The 23,281-nt window shown below is 37.7% G+C and overlaps 1 protein-coding gene across 7 annotated transcripts in view; it reads right to left on the bottom strand.

The window, feature by feature from the left end:
• ATP7A (ATPase copper transporting alpha) overlaps nucleotides 1-23,281 on the bottom strand; it is a 162,613-nt gene that overhangs the window by 127,181 nt on the left and 12,151 nt on the right. The window contains exon 2 of one of the 7 annotated variants that reach the window (XM_072743328.1): nucleotides 15,673-15,758. The exons of the other annotated variants lie outside the window; for them this stretch is intronic. The gene's annotated coding sequence lies outside the window, so the exon portion shown is untranslated. The remainder of the gene's footprint in view (nucleotides 1-15,672; nucleotides 15,759-23,281) is intronic. 7 annotated transcript variants of the gene reach the window in all.

Below are 23,281 nucleotides of genomic sequence, written 5' to 3'. Positions count from 1 at the left end.
ATACACATTCTTCTCAAGTGCACATGGAACTTTCTCCAGAATAGACCACATACTGGGTCACAAATCCGGTCTGAACCAATGCCAAAAGATCGGGATAGTCGCCTGTATATTCTCAGACCATAATGCCTTGAAATTAGAACTAAACCACAACAAGAAGTTTGGAAGGACCTCAAACACGTGGAGGTTAAGGACCATCCTGCTAAAAGATGAAAGGGTCAACCAGGAAATTAATGAAGAATTAAAGAGATTCATGGAGGGATCCCTGGGTGGCGCAGCGGTTTGGCGCCTGCCTTTGGCCCAGGGCGTGATCCTGGAGACCCGGGATCGAATCGCACGTCGGGCTCCCGGTGCATGGAGCCTGATTCTCCCTCTGCCTGTGTCTCTGCCTCTCTCTCTCTCTCTCTCTGTATGACTATCATAAATTAAAAAAAATTTTTTTTAAAAAGATTCATGGAAACTAATGAGAATGAAGATAGAACCGTTCAAAATCTTTGGGATGCAGCAAAAGCAGTCCCGAGGGGGAAATACATCACAATGCAAGCATTCATTCAAAAACTGGAAAGAACTCAAATACAAAAGCTCACCTTACACATAAAGGAGCTAGAGAAAAAATAGCAGATGGACCCTACACCCAGCAGAAGAGAGTTAATTAAAATTCGAGCAGAACTCAACGAAATCGAGACCAGAAGAACTGTGGAACAGATCAACAGAACCAGGAGTTGGTTCTTTGAAAGAATTAATAAGATATATAAACCATTAGCCAACCTTATTAAAAAGAAGAGAGAGAAGACTCAAATTAATAAAATCATGAATGACAAAGGAGAGATCACTACCAACACCAAGGAAATACAAACGATTTTATTTTATTTTATTTTATTTTTTTTACAAACGATTTTAAAATCATATGAACAGCTCTACACCAATAAATTAGGAAATCTAGAAGAAATGGACGCATTCCTGGAAAGCCACAAACTACCAAAACTGGAGCAGGAAGAAATAGAAAACCTGAACAGGCCAATAACCAGGGAGGAAATTGAAGCAGTCATCAAAAACCTCCCAAGACACAAGAGTCCAGGGCCAGATGGCTTCCCAGGGGAATTCTATCAAATGTTTAAAGAAGAAATTATACCTATTCTACTAAAGCTGTTTGGAAAGATAGAAAGAGATGGACTACTTCCAAATTCATTCCATGAGGCCAGCATCACCTTAATTCCAAAACCACACAAAAACCCCAACAAAAAGGAGAATTACAGACCAATATCCCTGATGAACATGGATGCAAAAATTCTCAACAAGATACTAGCCAATAGGATCCAACAACACATTAAGAAAATTATTCACCAGGACCAAGTAGGATTTATCCCCGGGACACAAGGCTGGTTCAACACTCGTAAAACCATCAATGTGATTCATCATATCAGCAAGAGAAAAACCAAGAACCATATGATCCTCTCATTAGATGCAGAGAAAGCATTTGACAAAATACAGCATCCATTCCTGATCAAAACCCTTCAGAGTGTTGGGATAGAGGGAACTTTCCTCGACATCTTAAAAGCCATCAACGAAAACCCACAGCAAATATCATTCTCAATGGGGAAGTACTGGGAGCCTTTCCCCTAAGATCAGGAACAAGACAGGGATGTCCACTCTCACCACTGCTATTCAACATAGTATTGGAAGTTCTAGCCTCAGCAATCAGACAACAAAAAGACATTAAAGGCATTCTAATTGGCAAAGAAGAAGTCAAACTCTCCCTCTTCGCTGATGACATGATACTCTACATAGAAAACCCAAAAGCCTCCACCCCAAGATTGCTAGAACTCATACAGCAATTTGGTAAGGTGGCAGGATACAAAATCAATGCCCAGAAATCAATGGCATTTCTATACACTAACAATGAGACTGAAGAATGAGAAATTAAGGAGTCAATCCCATTTACAGTTGCACCGAAAAGCATAAGATACCTAGGAATAAACCTAACCAAAGATAAAGGATCTATACCCTAAAAACTATAGAACACTTCTGAAAGAAATTGAGGAAGACACAAAGAGATGGAAAAATATTCCATGCTCATGGATTGGCAGAATTAATATTGTGAAAATGTCAATGTTACCCAGGGCAATGTACACGTTTAATGCAATCCCTATCAAAATACCATGGAGTTTCTTCAGAGAGTTAGAACAAATTGTTTTAAGATTTGTGTGGAATCAGAAAAGACCCCGAATAGCCAGGGGAATTTTAAAAAAGAAAACCATAGCTGGGGGCATAACAATGCCAGATTTCAGGTTGTACTACAAAGCTGTGGCCATCAAGACAGTGTGGTACTGGCACAAAAACAGACACATAGATCAATGGAACAGAATAGAGAACCCAGAAGTGGACCCTGAACTTTATGGTCAACTAATATTCGATAAGGGAGGAAAGACTATCCATTGGAAGAAAGACAGTCTCTTCAATAAATGGTGTTGGGAAAATTGGACATCCACATGCTCTAGAATGAAACTAGACCACTCTCTTTCACCATACACAAAGATAAACTCAAGGTGGATGAGAGATCTAAATGTGAGACAAGATTCCATCAAAATCCTAGAGGACACAAAAACAGACACATAGATCAATGGAACAGAATAGAGAACCCAGAAGTGGACCCTGAAATGTATGGTCATCTAATATTCGATAAAGGAGGAAAGACTATCCATTGGAAGAAAGACAGTCTCTTCAATAAATGGTGCTGGGAAAATTGGACATCCACATGCAGAAGAATGAAACTGGACCACTCTCTTTCACCATACACAAAGATAAACTCAAAATGGATGAGAGATCTAAATGTGAGACAAGAGTCCATCAAAATCATAGAAGAGAGCACAGGCAACACCCTTTTTGAACTTGGCCACAGTAACTTCTTGCAAGATACATCCACAAAGGCAAAAGAAACAAAAGCAAAAATGAACTATTGGGACTTCATCAAGATCAGAAGCTTTTGCACAGCAAAGGATACAGTCAACAAAACTAAAAGACAACCTACAGAATGGGAGAAGATATTTGCAAATGACATATCAGATAAAGGGCTAGTTTCCAAAATCTATAAAGAACTTATTAAAATCAACACCAATGAAACAAACAATCCAATCATGAAATGGGCAAAAGACATGAAGGGAAATCTCACAGAGGAAGACATGGACATGGCCAACATGCACATGAGAAAATGCTCTGCATCACTTGCCATCAGGGAAATACAAATCAAAACCACAATGAGATACCACCTCACGCCAGTGAGAATGGGGAAAATTAACAAGGCAGGAAACAACAAATGTTGGAGAGGATGCAGAGAAAAGGGAACCCTCTTACACTGTTGGTGGGAATGTGAACTGGTGCAGCCACTCTGGAAAACTGTGTGGAGGTTCCTCAAAGAGTTAAAAATAGACCTGCCCTACGACCCAGCAATTGCACTGTTGGGGATTTACCCCAAAGATTCAGATGCAATGAAACGTCGGGACACCTGCACCCCGATGTTTCTAGCAGCAATGGCCACAATAGCCAAACTGTGGAAGGAGCCTCGGTGTCCATCGATAGATGAATGGATAAAGAAGATGTGGTTTATGTATACAATGGAATATTACTCAGCCATTAGAAACGACAAATACCCACCATTTGCTTCAACGTGGACGGAACTGGAGGGTATTATGCTGAGTGGAATAAGTCAATCGGAGAAGGACAAACAGTGTATGTTCTCGTTCATTTGGGGAATATAAATAATAGTGAAAGGGAATATAAAGGAACGGAAAAGAAATTTTGGGAAATATCAGGAAGGGAGACAGAACATAAAGACTCCTAACTCTGGGAAATGAATTAGGGGTGGTGGAAGGGGAGGAGGGCGGGGGGTGGGAGTGAATGGGTGACGGGCACTGAGGGGGACACTTGACGGGATGAGCACTGGGTGTTATTCTGTATGTTGGTAAATTGAACACCAATAAAAATTATTTTTTTAAAAAAAGGAACAGACTTTTTTTTATGTATTTTTTATTGGAGTTCAACTTGCCAACATATAGTATAACACCCAGTGCTCATCCCATCAAGTGCCCCCCTCAGTGCCCCTCACCTAGTCACCCCAACCCCACCTCCCCTTCCACTACCCCTTGTTCATCTCCCAGAGTTAGGAGTCTCTCATGGTCTGTCTCCCTTTCTGATATTTCCCACTCTAAATGAATCAATCTTTTTTTAAAAAGGGCACTTTACATAAAAGGGCAACATTTCTTTAAACAAAATTTAAAATAGTGGGTACTATGGAGAAAAACTGATGCTTCACAGAGCGGAACTAGGTGAAGGATGGGTTAAACAGGTGACAGGGATTAAGAAGGGCACTTTTTGTAATGAGCGCTGGGTGTTATATATAAGTGTTGAATCTATATTGTACAGCTGAAATTAATATTACACTGTGTTAACCAACTGGAATTTGAATAAAAACTCTTTTTAAAAGGTAGAAAGTTTCAGTTATATAGGATTAATATCTGGAGATTTACAGAATGGTAACTATGACTAAAAATATTGTATACTTGAAATTTGCTAAGAGAGATCTTAATTGTTCTCAAAAAACAAAAAAGGTAACTGTGGGGTGATGATTAATTAGCTTGACTGTGGTAATCACAATGTATAGGTATATCAGAACATCATATTACACACTTTAAATATATATAATTTTTATTTGTCAATTATACCTCAATAAAGCTGAGGAAAAAACATTTCTAAAAAGCCAGCTTATTTTAGGGGGAAATAAAGAAGAAAAATAAAGGGAATGTGCAGAAATTAAGAGAAGTGTTACTAAATTTGAAATAATTCAATGTGAGACTAATGATAAACATATAAACAGCCCAAATACCCCTATTATACCATTTTATAAAAACAATCTCGATGTTGTTAAACAAACTGATGATTTCTAGCTGTGCAAACGTTAAACCAGCTGCCTTCAAGGTCTCTATATAATATTTCCAAATCTATTTAATTGTTTCCTACCCATTTGCTTTTATTTAAAATCACTATCACCTCTAGGGGCACTTAGTTGCTTAGTCTACAGAGCATGCAACTGTTGATCTTGAGGTCAGGAGTTCAAGCCTACTGCTTACTTACAACAAAAAAACAGCAAAATAAAATTACTACCAACTCTAAATTGCAAACAAAAGGGAAAACATTAACTTCCCTATTGTCTTATATAATGGTACCTCTTTCATTTAAATTGTGTAAGCCTTTATGGGACACCTGGGTGGCTCAGTGGTTGAGCGTCTGCCTTTGGCTAAGGGCGTGATCCTGGAGTTCCGGGATCAAGTCCCACTGATCCCACATCGGGTTCCCTGCTTCTCCCTCTGCCTATGTCTCTGCCTCTCTCTGTGTCCCTCATGAATAAATAAATAAATCTTTAAAAAATTGTGTAAGCCTTTAAAATGAAAATTGATCTCACACTTTAACCTATTTTCAAAATACCAAGTACCTAATCTCTTCCATCAGACAATTGTCATTATATAAATAGAGGATGAATATTCTAGATGAAACTGCTGGAGTAGACAAGCACGTTTTCAAAACATAAGTTGACCATTCCCAAAAGATTAGGAGTCAATACTTAAGACATATTAATAAAGTCAAATAAAGAACAGAATAGAACATTCAAATTGAGAAAAGGTAATGTGTCTTGTTGGTCATTTTTGTGACTCCTGGGCTAATTATGGCCTTGCTACAAAAGAGCTGTCCTTATAATAACAATATAGATGTTTCAATTTCTTGTAACACTGAATAGTTGACAAAACCATCATATACATGAATTTCTCAATTCTGCCATAAAATAGAGTGGTAGTCTCCTTTTAAAATTAAGGGAGCAAAAAAAAAATAAAATAAAAAAAAAATAAAATTAAGGGAGCTAACACTCAGGCTTATTCACCCTTATACAGACAATTCAGGCTGAAGTCCAGACCTAACAATAGCCTCAAATGAATTAATAAGGCAATGTTTGCAAAATGCATAAAATAAAACCAGCCAAAGGTTTGGGGGTAGGATGGGGAAAATGCTTGAGAAGTACTGATATCCTTCAATGTACACAGGTAGGGACAGGTTCTAACCAAACTGAGAAATAGTCCTCAAGTTACTAGGTGCCTTTCCACCAGGGGATGAGCATCTGCTGCCATGTAAATAACAGACTAGAGGGAAAAACATGTTTTTAGTACAGATAAAAATTTTCATTGCCTCAGACAACACCATTGTTATCCCAGAAAAGTAGAGGGTAGTAGGATTCAACTATCTGACAATGAAATGTGTCAGATACTTTTCAACCATATTATAGTATAATATGGTATTGCTGTAGCACTCACTCAGATTCTAAGAAGACTGTTTGGTATGATTTTCCCCCCTGTCAAAATAATGATCTAACTCAAGCTTGTCAGATACAATCTGTAGGTAAATAACAGACTGTTTGCAATGACATCACTTTCTTCATAAGGAAAAATCCACCTTACAATTTTAGTTCTAAGACAAAACAGGGACACGTGGGTGGCTCAGCGGCTTAGCGCCTGCCTTTGGTCCAGGGCGTGATCCTGGAGTCCCGGGATCGAGTCCCACATCGGGCTTCCTGCATGTAGCCTGCATCTCTATGTCTCTGCCTCTCTTTCTCTCTCTCTCTTTCTCTCTCTCTCTCATGAATAAATAAATAAAACCTGCAAAAAAAAAAAGCAAGTGTTTTTTAAAAAATAAGACAAAACAGTGCTACAAACCATGATGAAGAAACATCATCATCAAAAAAAAAAAAAGAAACATCATCTATGAAAAATAAAAGCAACTGTCAGTATTTAACCATTATAGAGAGTAAGTAGAAAAAGCATTTATTTTATATTCGCTATAACTGATTAAGAATAAGAAAACTGTAAATAATAAAAGTTTGGTGAGGCGGAAAATAACAACTCGGTTTGACCAAACTTTTCAAGTGTATTATTAATTTTATAAAAAAAAACATTACTAGGGGCACCTGGGTGGCTCAGTGGTTGAGCATCTGCCTTTGGCTCAGGTCGTGATCCCCAGGTTCTGCTCAGCGGGGAGCCTGCTTCTCCCTCTCCCTCTCCTCCTCCCTCCCACTCATGCACTCTCACTCTTTCTCAAGTAAATAAATAAAATAAAAAAAGAAAGACCAATGTATCTATTCAATATGATCAAGGGTGCAGAAAAATATTCTACCATACTGTCAGTGAAGTGCAAATCATTATGGCCTTTTTTGGAGGGCAATTTTGCAATACCTATCAAGATCCGACCCAGCAATTGTACACAAAAGAATCTAAACTACAAAATATACAGATGTAGAAGGCTATAGGATAAGTAGTTAAAACAGTCAAAACTTGGAGACTCTCTAAATGTCTGTCAATACAGCAATAGATAAACTGTGATGCATTCATACTATAGAAGACTACACAGCTGTTAAAGAATGAGCTAAATCTGTCTTGATTCAACTGAAAATGATGAAAGCGTATCAATGAATAGAAAAAAAGTTTAGAAAGATATAAACTATTAAAAATAATTACCCTTTGAAGGGGTGACGTTTTTTTACTTTATATACTTCCATATTATTATAACTTCATGAAAATAAGCATGTAATACTTTAGTATTCAGAAAAATATAATAAATAAAAGGCTAAAATTTCCAAACACATTTTCTTTGCTGGAAACGGATGCATATATTTTTTTCCTAGAGCTTAGACAATTACAGATAGCTTTTTTTTTTCAAATACAAAAGAGGAAGAAAGTCACATACAGTTCTTATTTTTAAAAACAAGCAAAGGTTAAGGATGACCAAAAAAAAAGAGATTGCAAAAAATAAAGGAAATGAGGAAAAGAGGAATATGAGCAGACTGATAGAAAACCTACAGAAAGGAATTCTTTTAGTGCTGGGCATGAAAACAATGAGCAGAATATGATTCTGTAATCTTAAATTGGAAAGAGAAGTGAAAAGAAAAACTGAGATATAATTTTCTTAGTCACAGAAGGGGAGTTTAAAATAAACAGCAGCAATAAAAAAATCTCACTACAATTAGTTTTAAAAACCTAGGAAAATCCACCTGTAATCAGGAAATTATACAAAGCCTCAAGAGAAAGATGAACAAATCAGTTTCTAAACTGCCTGATTGGAATCTTTGGAATACCTAGGAAAACACACAGCATCTCCTAATAATCTGACTTTAGGAATAAATTTGGGACAAAGGGATTTGCAAAATTTCTAAATTAATTGAATCTTCTCCAAAACTAGTAATATAGAAAGTCTATCAAATTAGGAATAAGACACATAAATTACATTAAGCCCTATGAATAGGGACACCTGGGTGGCTTAGCGGTTGAGTATCTGCCTTCGGCTCAGGGCATGATCCTGGGGTCCTGGGATCCAGTCCCGCATCAGGCTCCCCACCAGGAGCCTGCTTCTCCTTCTGCCTATGTCTCTGCCTCTCTCTGTGTGTCTTTCATGAATAAATAAAATCTTTTTTTAAAAAAAAAAGCTCTGTGAATAAGCAATTATAGAGTCTTGCATGTTAAACGAAGATTTTGACATTAGGAGATAATACGGTGGTTTGGAGTTCAGAGAATCTCTTTTTCAGACTCAACAACAACAAGCAACACCAAAAAATCTGCCTTGGGCAAAATAACTTTAGAGTTATGCTGCCTTGATAATCAAGATATTATGCTAATTTCAACTTCCCTAAAAACAGTAAAACTGATAAATCACTTTTCTGACCATTCTTCCTACTCAAAAGGCTGAATGAAAGACCTGGATTGCTACCTTGTCACATCATTTCCAATCCTTGGACTTATAAATTGACATTGTTCTCAGAGAAACAAATTCTCTTAATAAAATATGCTTAATTAATAAGCAGAGAAATATAATAATTTATTTTCATAATCTTTAAGGTATCTAATATAAAGATATTTTATATTTAGTTTAAAATAGCATGTAGGGCAGCCCGGGTTGCTCAGTGGTTTAGGGCCGCCTTCAGCCCAGGGTGTAATCCTGGAGACCCGGGATTGAGTCCCATATCGGGCTCCCTGCATGGAGCCTGCTTTTCCCTCTGCGTGTGTCTCTGCCTCTCTCTGTCTCTCATGAATGAATAAATAAAATCCGGGATCCCTGGGTGGCGCAGCGGTCTGGCGCCTGCCTTTGGCCCAGGGCGGGATCCTGGAGACTCGGGATCGAATCCCACGTCAGGCTCCTGGTGCATGGAGCCTGCTTTTCCCTCTGCCTATGTCTCTGCCTCTCTCTCTCTCTCACTGTGTGCCTATCATAAATAAATAAAATAAAATTTAAAAAAAAATAAATAAAATCCTTTAAAAAAATCCTATTCATATAGCACCTCAATATCTCCCTGAAAAAAAAATTTAAGACTTAGTAATAAACTTAATGTGTATGAAGATATTGTGAAAACAAGTTAATTCTACCCAAATTAATCTATACATTTAAGAGAATCAGTGGGATTTTGAGGTAAGTAAAATCTGACTCAATGATCCTAAGGTTGATATGAAAGAATAAAGAATAAGCATCTAAGAACGCACAAATTGTGAAAGAATGGTAAGGGGAAAATATGTATATGTATATATTTACACACTAAAATATGACTTTCCATATATCACTATATATAAAATAGAGACAGCATTTCCTTTTTTAATTAGGATTTTATTTTTTAAGTAATCTCTACACCCAATATGGGGTTCAAACTCACAACCCTGAGATCAAGAGTCCCATGCTCCATGGACTGAGTCAGCCAGGTACCCCAACACAGCATTTCAAGTAGGTGAAGAAACTCACTTAACAAATAGCATTGGGACAAGTGGTTAATCATTTTAGAAAAAAATAAAGTTAGTTCCCTGTTATATATCTAAACTAAATTTTAGATGCATTGCAAATTTAAATGTGAAATGCAAAAGCTACTGAAAGAAACTATAAGCAGGGATCCCTGGGTGGCGCAGCGGTTTGGCGCCTGCCTTTGGCCTAGGGCGTGATCCTGGAGACCCGGGATCGAATCCCTACATCAGGCTCCCAGTGCATGGAGCCTGCTTCTCCCTCTGCCTGTGTCTCTGCCTCTCTCTCTCTCTCTGTGACTATCATAAATAAATAAAAATTTAAAAAAAAACTATAAGCAAAAATTAGTATACTGTTGTGATAGAGAAAGCCTTTTTTAAGCATGATACCAAAGGCAAGGACATAAAAAATAAAACCTCCTGCATAGGGAAAAAAGCACAGATAAAAGATAAACAACAAATTATAAAAATGGACTAGCAATATATATGATAGGCAAGTGATTAATATCTTTAGTATACAAATATCTCTTACACATCTATAACAAAAAGATGAGCACTCAAAAGAAAAAAAGCACAGTGGAAATAAGCAGGCAACTCATAAATGAAAAAATACAAATGGTCATAAAGTCTCACTCATCATGGAAGATAAAAATAAGCAGATAATCATTTTTCACATAACAGACTGACAAAGCTTAAAAAGGATTTTAATAACATCTGGTGTAAGTGTGGTTAAATGGACACACTCCTACACTGTTAGTGGGAGCATGAAATGGTAGCTTTCTATTTTTTTTTAAAGATTTTATTTATTTATTCATGAGAGACACAGAGAGAGATGCAGAAACACAGGCAGAGGGAGAAGCAGGCTCCATGCAGGGAGCCCAACGTGGGACTCGATCCTCCTGGGTCTCCAGGATCATGCCCTGGGCTGAAGCGGGTTAAACCGCTGAGCCACCTGGGCTGCCCAAATGGTAGCTTTCTGAACAAAAGTTGGCAGTATGTTATCAAAAGTCTTAAAAACTATTAACCACTTTTATATATGTTACTGGAAGTATATATTTGTACAACTTTTCTGGGGGCCATTTTGGCACTATTTATCAAAATATTTAATGTATATGCCCTATAACCTAGCAACTCCACTTCTGGTAATTTTATGTAAAAGATATGCTCATAAAGATATATATACAAGAAGGGAAACCTGGGTGGCTCAGTGGTTGAGCATCTGCCTTTGGCTCAGGTTGTGATCCTGGGGTCCTGGGATCGAGTCCCGCATTAGGCTCCCTGCAGAGAGCCTGCTCTCCCTCTGCCTATGTCTCTGCCTCTCTCTGTGTCTCTCATGAATAAATAAATAAAATCTTTCTAAAAAAAGATATAGGGACGCCTGGGTGGCTCAGCAGTTGAGTATCTGCCTTTGGTTCAGATTGTGATCCTGGGGTCCTGGGATCAATTCCCGCATCGGGCTCCTTGCACGGGTCCTCCTTCTCTCTCTGCCTCTCTCTGTGTGTCTCTCATGAATAAATAAATCAAATATTTTTAAAAAGATATATATACGTATATATATGCATATATATATATACACACAAGAATATTCATTGAAGCAGTTTATTATTATAACACAGAACCGAAAACAACCTAAATATTAATCAAAAAGGAATTAATTTAAATAAAATACAGCATATTCACACAATGGAATATCATACAACCATTTAAAAAAATAAGGTAGGTCAATATTTCTTGATATAAGATGTACAAGATATGTTAAATGGAAGATGGAAACTGCAAAATAATGTGTACATACATATATAGTAATATACATATTATATATGCATATATATTATATTATGATCATACATAGTATGATCCCATGTGCAAAAGAGAAAAAAAATAGAGGCATTACATAGGCTTGAAAATGCACTGAAAATTTTTGAGGAGTATACAAGAATCTACTAACAGTTTCTTAGAGAAGGGGGCTGGGAAGTCAGAAAATTTTACTTTTCACTTTTGTATCGTAACATTTTATCACTATGAACATACATATTACCTTTGATTTAAAAAATGAGCTTAGGGATGCCTGGGTGGCTTGCCAGTTGGGTGTCTGCCTTCGGCTCAGCGCGTGATCCTGGAGTCCCAGGATCGAGTCCCACATCGGGCTCTCTGCATGGGGCCTGCTTCTCCCTCCACCTGTGTCTCTGTTTCTCTCTGTGTCTCTCATGAATAAATAAATAAAATCTTTTTTTAAAAAAATGAACTTAGAAAAAGTGCCACTCTCTGATCTGGAAGAGTTAGTTGTATGATACCTGATGTTTATGAGAAGATTTAAATTTATTTTTAAAACAGTATTAAAATAGGGGCACTTGGCTGGCTCAGTAGGAAGAGAGTGCAACTCTTGTCCTTGGGGTTGTGATTTCCAGCCCCATGTTGGATGTAGAGATTACTTAAATTTTTTTAATATTTTTAAAAGGCACTAAAAATGAATGAGCCTTTTGAAAATTTCAATGACATGGATGGAGCCAGAGAGTATTATGCTAAGCAAAATAAGAAAAACAAATACCACAGGATTTCACTTATATATGGAATTTAAGAAACAAAACAGACGAACATATGGGAAAGAAAGAGAGCCAAACCAGAAAACAGACTCTTAACTACAGAGAACAAACTGAGGGTTAGTGGAGGGGGAGGTGGGTAAGTGGGGGCATGAGTTAAATGGGTTATGGGTATTAAGGAGGTTATTTGTGATGAGCACTGGCTGTTGTATTTAAGTGATGAATAACTAAACCCCCTACACCTGAAACTAATATTACAAAGTATGTTAACTGGAATTTAAATAAACTTGAAAAGAAGAAAACATTCGCTGGAAAAATATCTTGTTCCCTCTAACTTTAAGATACTTACAAAAGGAAAGCATTTACCTTACTTTAGCACCTTCCATCCTGGGCTGCCTGTACTGCAAGATAAAAGCTTTTCTGTAACAATCTGAGGAGCTCAAGTAGTTTGCTTATAACATTTATCATTAACTTACCCACATGGTTTACTGAATGATCAAGCAGTAGTAAAAGTTCATCTGATATGATCAGCAAATTCCAATGAAATGAGAAGGCTTTTGGTTTTAACATAGAATTCCCCATTTTTTAAATGAAAAAGGCACTTCTATGACTTTCCATATGACATTACAGTTAATAAAGTTGCATTTACTTTCATTAGGTGAACTGCATTTTATATGCTACCAAGTTGATAATACAGATTTCGGAGGAGGGGAATAATTAGTTGCCTTTATTTCTACTTATGAGAGTTGAACAGACCAGAATGTATTTAACACTCACTACATGCCTGTTACTTTGGTGAGAGTTGGCAACAGAGGTTGGGGGTGGGAAGGATGTGAGAACCACTTCCAAAATTCCCTCATGCTATCCCTTTATAGCCAACACTTCCCTACATCCCTAAATCCTGGCACCCACTGATCTGTTTTCTTCTTTATACTTTGGCTTTTTCAGATTGTCATATAAGTGGAATCACCTAAGGCTACATAAGCCTTTTGAATCTGGCTTCTTTCACTTAAATACATACTAAGATTCACCTGATATTGTATGAATCAACAGGCAGTTCCTCTTTTGTCATGGGGTAGTATTTCACAGTATAGGTATAGAACAATCTGTTTATCCATCAGTTGAAATAACTGGGTTGCTTCTAGATTTTAGTGATTAATACTTAATAATGCTGCTCTAAATACTCAGATATAGGTTTTTACGTGAACATAGGTTTCATTTCACTTAGATAGCTAGAAGAATTGCTGAATCATATGGCAAATATATGTTTAATTTCATTAAAAAACTAGCAAACTCTCTTCTAAAGTAGCTGTACTATTTTTCATTCCCACTAGCAATATCTGAAAGTTCCAGTTGTTCTGTCTTGCTAACACTTGGTATTGCAGCTTTGTTTTGTTTTGACATAGGTATCTCACTATAATGTTTTAAAGTATTTTTTAAAGCACTTTTAGGTTCACAGCAAAATTGAACAGAAAGTATAAGATTTCTCATATACTCTTCCTCTCCCATGTACAATCAACCTTCTCCACTATCAACATCCTGAATCAGATTGTACATGTTACAATCATCACTGTGGATTTAATTTACATTTCTCTAACGGTTTTCATTTGCATCAGCCTAATTTGCATTTACTTTATTTGCTTATTTGTATGTCTTCTAGATGAAGTGTCTATTCAGAGCTTTTGCCCATTTTGTTATCGGGTTATTTTCTAATTGTTGAATTTTGAAATTTGAGGGTTTTAAATTTTAAAACCTACAATTTTTCATCAGAAATGTTATTTGCAAATATTTTCTCCCCATCTGTGACTTGTCTTTGCATTTTCTTTCATACGACAAAAAATTTTAATTTTAATAAAGTCCAAATAACCATTTTTTCATGTATGGATTGTGCTTTTGGGATAATATAGATTTCTAATCACATTTCTTTGTTCATGTCTTTTTGCATGGAGTAACATTTCTCCTAATTAGCAGCCTCAGTCACAAAGGCTGAGAACAAATAAACAAAAACTGCCACTAATATTGTTTAATGGGTACAGAGTTTCAGTCTGGGAATACTAGAAAAGTTCAAGAGACAGATGGTGATGATGGTTGCATAACAACATGAATTTACTTAATGCTACTAACCTAACACTTAGAAAATGGTTAAAATGGTAAAATTTTGTTACCATAATAATATAACTTTACCATAATAAAAAGGAAAAACTGCAACCAAGCAACAATATGTCAGGGATGTCTATGTTCCAAAGCTCATATATATTTGTTAAAACACTTCAAGCAGTACTAAAACCAATGCAATGGAGCCAAAGATTCACTTTGGATCCATGGAAGATGAATGAAGATTCTTTTCCAAGATGAAAAATAGCCAGACAAAATGAGCCATGTAGAAAAGTTGTCTCTTTTAGTCCTCATACTCATAAGGCAGATAGTATACTACGCTTCTTTCTTTAAAAAAAAAGATTTTATTTATTCATTCATGAGACACACAGGGAGAGAGAGTCAGAGACACAGGCAGAGGGAGAAGCAGGTTCCTCGCAGGGAGACCAATGTGGGACTCGATCCTGGAACTCCGGGATCACGCCCTGAGCCTGAGCCAAAGGCAGATGCTCAACCACCCGGGCATCCCCGCTTCTTTCACAATAAAAAGAGCTGAGGCTTGGAGGGCAAAGTTGCCTATTCAAGGTCATACTTGAGTCAGTAAATCAAGGAGTGAAGATGAGTAGAAGCTACCAGACAATCCAATCCCAGAGCTCTAACTGTAGACCATTCCCTGTACTACCTCTAAATCTCTGAATAACTCTCTCTTCAGCTTTTATGTTTAAAATTTTTTAAGTTTTAAGAATTACAAATAATTTAACAAACATTCCTTGGGGATTGTTGAATGTAATTTCACTACATTGGTTTCCCACAATACATTGAACAAAGATAAGCTACATGTTATTTTACTTTGCAATGGAGTAGATAACAGCTCTAATCTGAAGTCAAATGACCTCATGTCAAATCCTGACTCTGGCTTTGTGCTGAAATAACTTATGCATTTTAGTTCATATGAATGAAATTTCCAACTTGGGGTGATAAAATCATAGCACTAGAAACTTGTTCACTCAAATGTGCTGCTTTTCTCATCTTGAGGTTTCAAGATATAGGTAAGTTCACTGATACTGTGAAGACCTAGTAATGCTTAGAATACTTTGAATCTCTATAAAAGTTAGCTATTAATTGTAGGGTGGGGATTTTTTTGCTATTATTGTTTATAAAAAAGAGTTACCTTGGACAAATCTATAAAATATAAGTATTTAAGAGCACGTGTTCCAGAATCAGTCTACCTTGGTTTGAATCCTGGCTCTGTCATTTGCTGAATTTAAAGCCCTGGACCTGTTAATTTGTCTCTTTAAGCTTCAGTTTTCCACAGCTGAAAAATAAAAATTATTAAAACATTGCTGTAAGAATAAAATGAAACAATCTATGCAAATTGCTTAGTACAGTCCTTCATATGCAGTAAGCCATCAGTGCACATGAACTGGGTTTTGGGGTTTTTTTAAGATTTCATTTATTTATTCATGAGAGGCACAGAGAGAAAGGCAGAGACATAGGCAGAGGGAGAAGCAGGCTCCCTGTGGGGAGCCAGATGTGGGACTTGATCCCAGGACCCCGGGATCACGCCCTGAGCAGAAGGCAGATGCTCAACCCCTGAGCCACCTAGGCATCCCGAACTGCTATTGTTTTTTTATTAGCAATGTCAAAATGTGCCTATAGCATTAGGAATCAAATAATAAAAAGGGCATTTTGCAAATCTGCAGAGACAGCAATACTCTAATCAATTCTTAGAGAACTGTCACATCTCTTATTTGATACTCATAAACATTGACCTCTCCATTAAAAGCTACCCTCTGCCAGTCTCTTAATATCACAATCTTTTTGTTTTACACTTTACCATACTGTTTATCACTACTTGATATCTATGTACTTTAATTATCTACTATCTGTCTTCCCCTTCCAAAATGTAAGCTCCATAAAAGTAGGGAGGCATAGTGTTTAAAAACAGACTTGAGAGCCAGACTGTTTGATTCCTATTTCTGCCACTTGCTATGTGTCCTTGGGCATGTTACTTAAGTTCTGTGCCTCAGTTTCCTTATCTATAAAACAGAGATAACAACATCTGTTCCCACAGGGTTGTAATGAGAATTATAAGACTTAATATATATAAAGCACTTAGCAAAACAGTAAGCACTCAATAAATGCTATTATTATTGACCTGTCATTCCAGTAGCCTGAGTAGTCCTCAGCACAGAGCAGGCACCCAATAAATATTAACCTAGTAAAATAATAATAAGAGCTTAATGATCCAATTGGAGCCAGTCTTATAGTTCAAGACATCCCTAAAAGAGTTGGAAGCAAAGGAGAGGGACTGGGAAAGGTGCTTTCTGCAGGGTCAAAACCTCTGTTCTGACCCCATCTTCCACCCTAAGTATTAAAGCCTGCTAATCACCATGGGGCATGATGTAAATTCTAGAGCTGCCTTTGGCAACTAGGAAGTCCCTGGGCACCACATCTCCTTTCTCAACATTCATCAAGAGGTTACCATGAACAGTATTTTGTACATATTACCTCATTTAATCCTTACAACAATCTTGAGGTAAATACTATAATTACCTCCATCTTACAGATGAGAAAACTAAGGTAGAAATAGGTTAAATAACTTGTTCACAGCCACATTATTCCCCAGGGTAGGATGGGGAAACAAGCAAGAGGATCACCTTAGTGTAGCAGGAAACAGAAGAGACCTGAGGGGTCCAACCCTGTTCTATCAGTTTTTATTTTTTTTTAAGATTTTATTTATTTATTCATGAGAGACAGAGAGAGAGGCAGAGATACAGGCAGAAAAAGAAGCAGGCTCCCTGCAGGGAGCCCGATGTGGAACTCAATCCTGGGATCCCAGGATCTTGCCTTGAGCCAAAGGCAGGCACTCAACCACTGAGCCACCTAGGTGTCCCTGTTCTGTCAATTTTTAAAACATTTCCTTTATTTTCAGCCATGGGTCTCCTCCTCACCTTTCAGTAATAAATACTTACCTCCAAATTCTGAACCTCTCATGGGTAATATGATAAAAGACCTCACTTTCATTGATATCTCCCTCTGCAGGCAAGATTCCCCCTCTTCTGTTTCCTATGTTCCACTTATGTGTTTAAACCTTTCGTCTGCTGATGTTCCTCTTCTGTTCTCTTTGTCCTTGTGGGTTTAAGCCTTTTAAAATGTCTTTACTATCAGGATGCCTGGGTAGCTCAGTGGTTGAGCATCTGCCTTTGGCTCAAGGCATGATCCCAGAGTCCTGGGATCAAGTACATCGGGCTCTCTGCGTGAAGCCTGCTTCTCCTCCCTCTTCTTATGTCTCTGCCTCTCTCTGTGTGTCTCTCATGAATAAATAAAATATTTTTTAAAATTTGTTTACTATATCATATTAGTGGAGTTTGAGACAGACCAGAGCTAAACATGTGTGGTTGGGTGGCCATATTTAACTCCATATACTACTTTTATGATTTTTTTTTTCAAATAAAGATTTAAAAACTGGAAGATGATGCTGATAGTAGGTAGAAATATGGGTAAAGGGGAAGATAATAAAAGTGAAAAGTAATTAAAAGTTACTGAGTTACTATTATATGCCAAGGATTTTAAAATACTATAATCCTAACAACCATGTTAAACTGTCCTCCTTGGGCACTTGATGGGATGAGCACTGGGTATTATACTATATGTTGGCAAATCAAACTTCAATAAAAACAAATGGAAAAAAATAAACTGCTCTCCTTTTGAATATGAAATTCAAGTTCAGAATAATGAGAGCTTCTTTGCCTAATGCCAAGAAGCTAATGAATGATAAGAGTCTGATTCTAAGTCACATCTCTTAGACTCCCCAAAAGTATGTCCTTTCATCTCTTTGATTTGTCTAGAAACAACAGTTCAGGCAAAAGATGAGGGCCTAAACTAAGATAACAGTCATTAAAGTTGAAATAGGGAGTGGGTTCAAGAGATTCTTTGCATATACTATAGCAGCAGTATAGCACTGCTCTCAAGTACTCAACTATAAACAGAACACTAGTGATAGCTTTGTAAAGGTATTTGCAAATACTAATATTCACACATGGCATTTTGGTGACAAATACAATTTAACATGAATGTCCAACTTCACTCATTCTGAAAAGACACACAAACAGTATCCCCCCTCCCCAAACAAACATTAAACTTTCCAATTATTTCCATTTCTCCTACTTCCTTATCATTTCCTAGCTGTTTTTTGCTTCTGTTTCTTCTGAGTAGCTATTCTTTTGATTCTGGTCCCCAAAGTTCTATAGAATCCCCTCCCTCTGGTCCCCTACCTGGTGCAAACACATACATTCTAGCAACGTTTCCTCCCCAAGTTAAAACTGCAACTGGTTATCCTGTCCTGAAATAAGTGTTGACTAGGTGCCTTAACAGTGAATCAAGAAAAAAAATATCAATTGAGTGCCTATTTCTCTGAAACATATGATAGGTCTCAATAAGTATTTACTGAATTTAAAATGGGTTATTTATTTATTATTTTTCAATTTAAAAATGGGTTCCTTGAGTGCAACTTACAGAACATGGAAACAGTGGGTTTTCTGTGTTTGGCAGCAGCAGTCCTAGCAAGGGGCTTCGTATGGGTTTGGGACTCCAGGGAACAAATGAAAAGTCAGGAGCTGGCTGGCATGCTAGGAGATGGAAGCAGGACCTTCCTGGTGATCCCGCACCTCAATGATAAAGCCATGTTCTTTGTTCCCACTGTGCTATGCCCGGCCTGCCTAAAATACTGGCTGTCCTTGCTCTGCTTCTGTGCAGGGTTCTCTGCTGTAGGGCACTCAGTGAATATACCAAAGGCCCCTTCTCTGGGTGCTTCACTGAGAATCAGTGGCCCTAGCTTGTAGACTGTAGCAGCCAGCTTCCTAGGTGGATTGGGAAATGTCACCAGCTTGCGTACTTCATTGCCAGCAGGACTGGGGAGCATAAGAGAACTATTCACATTTTGTTCCATTTAATACCTACATTTCTGTTGGGAACTATGACTGTACTCATTCTGTGGAACTTTTTTATGTGAAAGGACCAAGAATAATGATCTTGGGATGCCTGGGTGGCTCAGCAGTTAGACGTATCTGCTTTCGCCCCAGGATGTGATCCTGGAGTACCGGGATTGGATCCTGCGTCGGGCTCCCTGCATGGAGCCTGCTTGTGTCTCCCTCTGCCTCTGCCTATGTCTCTGCCTCTCTCTTTCTGTATGTCTCATGAACAAATAAATAAAAATCCTTAAAAAAAAGAATAATGATCTTACTATGGGACGCCAAACAGAATCTAGGCTGTATCATGCCTGCCTAACCCTTAAAATTTTACTACTAAAGATAGCAAAGGACCTTCCTGCTGCTTTTAAAATCCATTTTGTGGGGTGCCTGGGTGGCTCAGTTGGTTAAGCATCTGACTTCAGTTCAGGTCATGATCTCACAGTCCTGAGATGAAACTTCATATCCAGCTCCCTGCTTGTGGGGAGTCTGCTTCTCCCTCTCCCTCTGCTACTACCCTGTCTCTCCTTGCATGCTTACATGCATGCACATGTGCACTCTCTCAAAATCTAAAAAAAGAAAAAGAAAAAATCAATTAAAATAAAATAAAATCATTTTGTGCTATTAAGATGCATATGTCAAATTGAAGAGAGAGACTCAGATCATTAGATTAGAAAATAATTTTAGAATCCAACATCCACCATCTTTCAATGAAGAGGCCTTTCATTTTTTTTGAAAAGGCCTTTCTTTTTTTTTTTAAACATTTCATTTATTTATTCATGAAAGACACACAGAGAGAGAGAGAGAGAGAGAGAGAGAGAGAGAGAGAGAGAGGCAGAGATGCAGGCAGTGAGAGAACCAGGCTCCATGCAGGGAGCCTGATGTGGTACTCAATCCCAGGTCTCCAGGATCACACCCTGCACCGAAGGCAGGTGCTAAACCACTGAGCCACCCAGGGATCCCTGAAGAGGCCTTTCAAAGATGACTTTACCATACAGAAAAGATGGACTGAGAAAACAAAAATTGACCCTGACGCTGAATTACAATAATAATTGCACAACTGCATAAATGAACTATTCATAGACAATGGGTGAATTTTATGGTATGTAAAATTATACCTCAATAAGCTACTTTTAACCAAAAAATGGGTTCCTTGAACAGTTGTTTCTCAGTTGATTTTGAAGATGAACCATGTTTTCTCATAGAAAGAACATTATACATGATGGCTAGGTTCACATATTGATCTTCAGAAGTTTCTTGGCTAGGTTCACAGATTGATCTTCAGAAGTTTCTTGGCAATAATGAAGCTAGATTATATATTAATAGTATTTTAGCACTGACTTTTATGAAGCAATGCACAATGAGTTCCAATTAGGAAATCAAGATGCCAACAGACACTTATCTCCTATTTACATTTTCAGCTCTAGAAAAGATGTCTCTGCCCCATGCAGGCAGTGATAGGGGTAAGTGATGCCTATCTTCAACAACAATAACAAGTGAACTCATGCCAGGTCTTTCATAGATAATTAAGTCAGGTCCTGGTATTCTGCTTAGGAAAGCAATATATTACTGAATGAAATACTTGATATATTTTACAAGGTCTTTTACACAAAATCTTCAATATAAAAATAGTTTTGGGGCACCTGGGTGGCTCAGTCAGTTAAGCATCGGACTCTTGATTTCAGCTCAGGTCCTAATCTCAGGGTCCTGGGATGGAGCCCCGTGTCAGACTCCTCACTCAGTAGAGTCGGCTTGTCTCCCTCTCCCTCTCCTCCTGTTCATGTGCTCCCTTGAATGCTCTATCCCTTGCTCTTAAATAAAACAATCTTAAAAAGTAGTTTTGAGTGAATTAATTCTGATGCACTGCTGATGGGAACACAAACTAAAACCCTGTAGGGTTTCTAAAAGATAATTTGGCAATATTTATCAAAGCCTGAAAATATGCATGCCCTTTTAACACAGAAATGCCAATGTTTAAATTTATTTATTTTACAGAGAAGGAGAGAGAGAGAGAGAAAGAACAAGTAGGAGGAGTGGCAGGCAGAAGGAGAGGGAAAAGCAGACTCCCCACTGAGCAGGGAGCCCAATGCAGTGCTCGATTCCAGGACCCTGGGATCAAGACCTGGGCCAAAGGCAGATGCTTACCTGAGTAAGCCACCCAGGTGCCCCACTTTTGGAAGAATTTATATCATAATCTTAACAACAGCTACTACTTAGATGATAGAATTAGGGTAATAATCACTTTCTTCATTCATTCAGTCACCAAATATTTATTAAATTCCTACTATATTTCAAGTACTATTCTAGATGCTGGTGATAGAGCAAGTGAAGAACATAGACACAGTTTACACCGTCATGGAGCTTACATTCTCATGTGGGAGATGGACAGTAAGCCAACAAAGTAATATATAAAATCAAGTAGTGATGTTATAAAGAAAAAAACAAAACCCTGTAAAGATAGATATCAAAATATTGCCTAGATTTTGTTTTTACATTGACCATTTACTAATTTTCTAATAAGAAAAAAGGTATTTCTACTTTTAAAAAAGTTAATGTATTTCAATGATACATTTGGAGGATTCATACATTAATAAGGGACTGGACCAAGACACATTTAAGACCTCTGAATGACTAAAATTTAAAGGGTAGACTTCAGTTATCTGGAAAATTCACTTCTGTGAAATTCCTCATTCCTCACCGATGCTTAGTAAAAGGTACTACAGATCACAAAGACCCTGGACTGCACTGGAGGCTCAATTTCATGGGGTCTTCAGAGGCTCACTTAAAACTTCTCTACAGATGAGCCTATTAAACCCCAAAAAAGCTATTTACTTTCAATTCCAAAACTGTAGATCTACAACTCCAGAGACATTTGTTGAGATCACTTTATGGAGATGAAAAAAAAAACAACTATTACTTTTTAAAAATGTATATAGTGAGCCAAGGCTTTCCTTGGTTCTCTGAAACCATGAAAGGTTTTGTTGTTGTTGTTGTTGTTGTTGTTGTTGCTGCTTTAAAAAGATTTTACTGGGATGCTTGGGTGGCTCAGCAGTTGAGCTTCTGCCTGTGGCTTGGGTATGATCCTGGGTCTGGGGATGAGTCAGGGAGCCTGCTTCTCCCTCTGCCTATGGCTCTGCCTCTTTCTGTGTGTCTCTCATGAATAAATGCATAAAATCTTTAGAAATAAAAAAATAAAAAGATTTTACTTATTTGAGAGATGGAGAGCGAGAGCACATGAACGAGGGCGGGGGGCAGAGGAAGAGGGAGACTCCACACTGAGCAGGGAGCCCAAGATGTGTCTTGATCCCAGGATCCCAAGATCATGACCCAAACTCTAAGGCAGACGCTCAACGACTGAGCCACCCAAGGGTTCTTTTAAGGCAAAAGAGTCTATAATAAAGGCAAAAGGGATCTAGAGTTGAAAGCACAGAGACATGAGCAGAATATTCTGGAAGTCCAAAGGAGTAAGTTTCAAAGTGCAGCCTCCATTGATAAGTAAAAATATGTATAAAGTGTTTGAAATTACAAATACATCTAGGTATCATAGACCCTCCTATCAAGAGAAAAAAAAGCATGGGAATTGATGATGACTATTTTAGTGACCTATCTCTCCTCTGGACAAGTCTTCCTCTTAACTAACAAACTACACTCAGAAAACTGTGAAGCAGAGTTAGAGGTATAGCTAATGACACCAGGAGACAAGTACACACAGGGATGAGATCTATAATTCTGGCTTCATTAATACTGTTAAATCAGCCAAACCATAAACGTATCAGGTAGATTTATATCACCAACACCATGCACACTAACATTTAACTTGTGTTGAAGGAAACTGTAATACTCAGTACATGTGGTATATCTTGGTGAC

Source organism: Vulpes vulpes, chromosome X (genome assembly GCF_048418805.1).
Source record: "Vulpes vulpes isolate BD-2025 chromosome X, VulVul3, whole genome shotgun sequence".
Taxonomy (NCBI): Eukaryota; Metazoa; Chordata; class Mammalia; order Carnivora; family Canidae; genus Vulpes; species Vulpes vulpes.
Note: the sequence above shows the minus strand (reverse complement) of the source record. Positions and strands in the feature narration are given on the sequence as shown.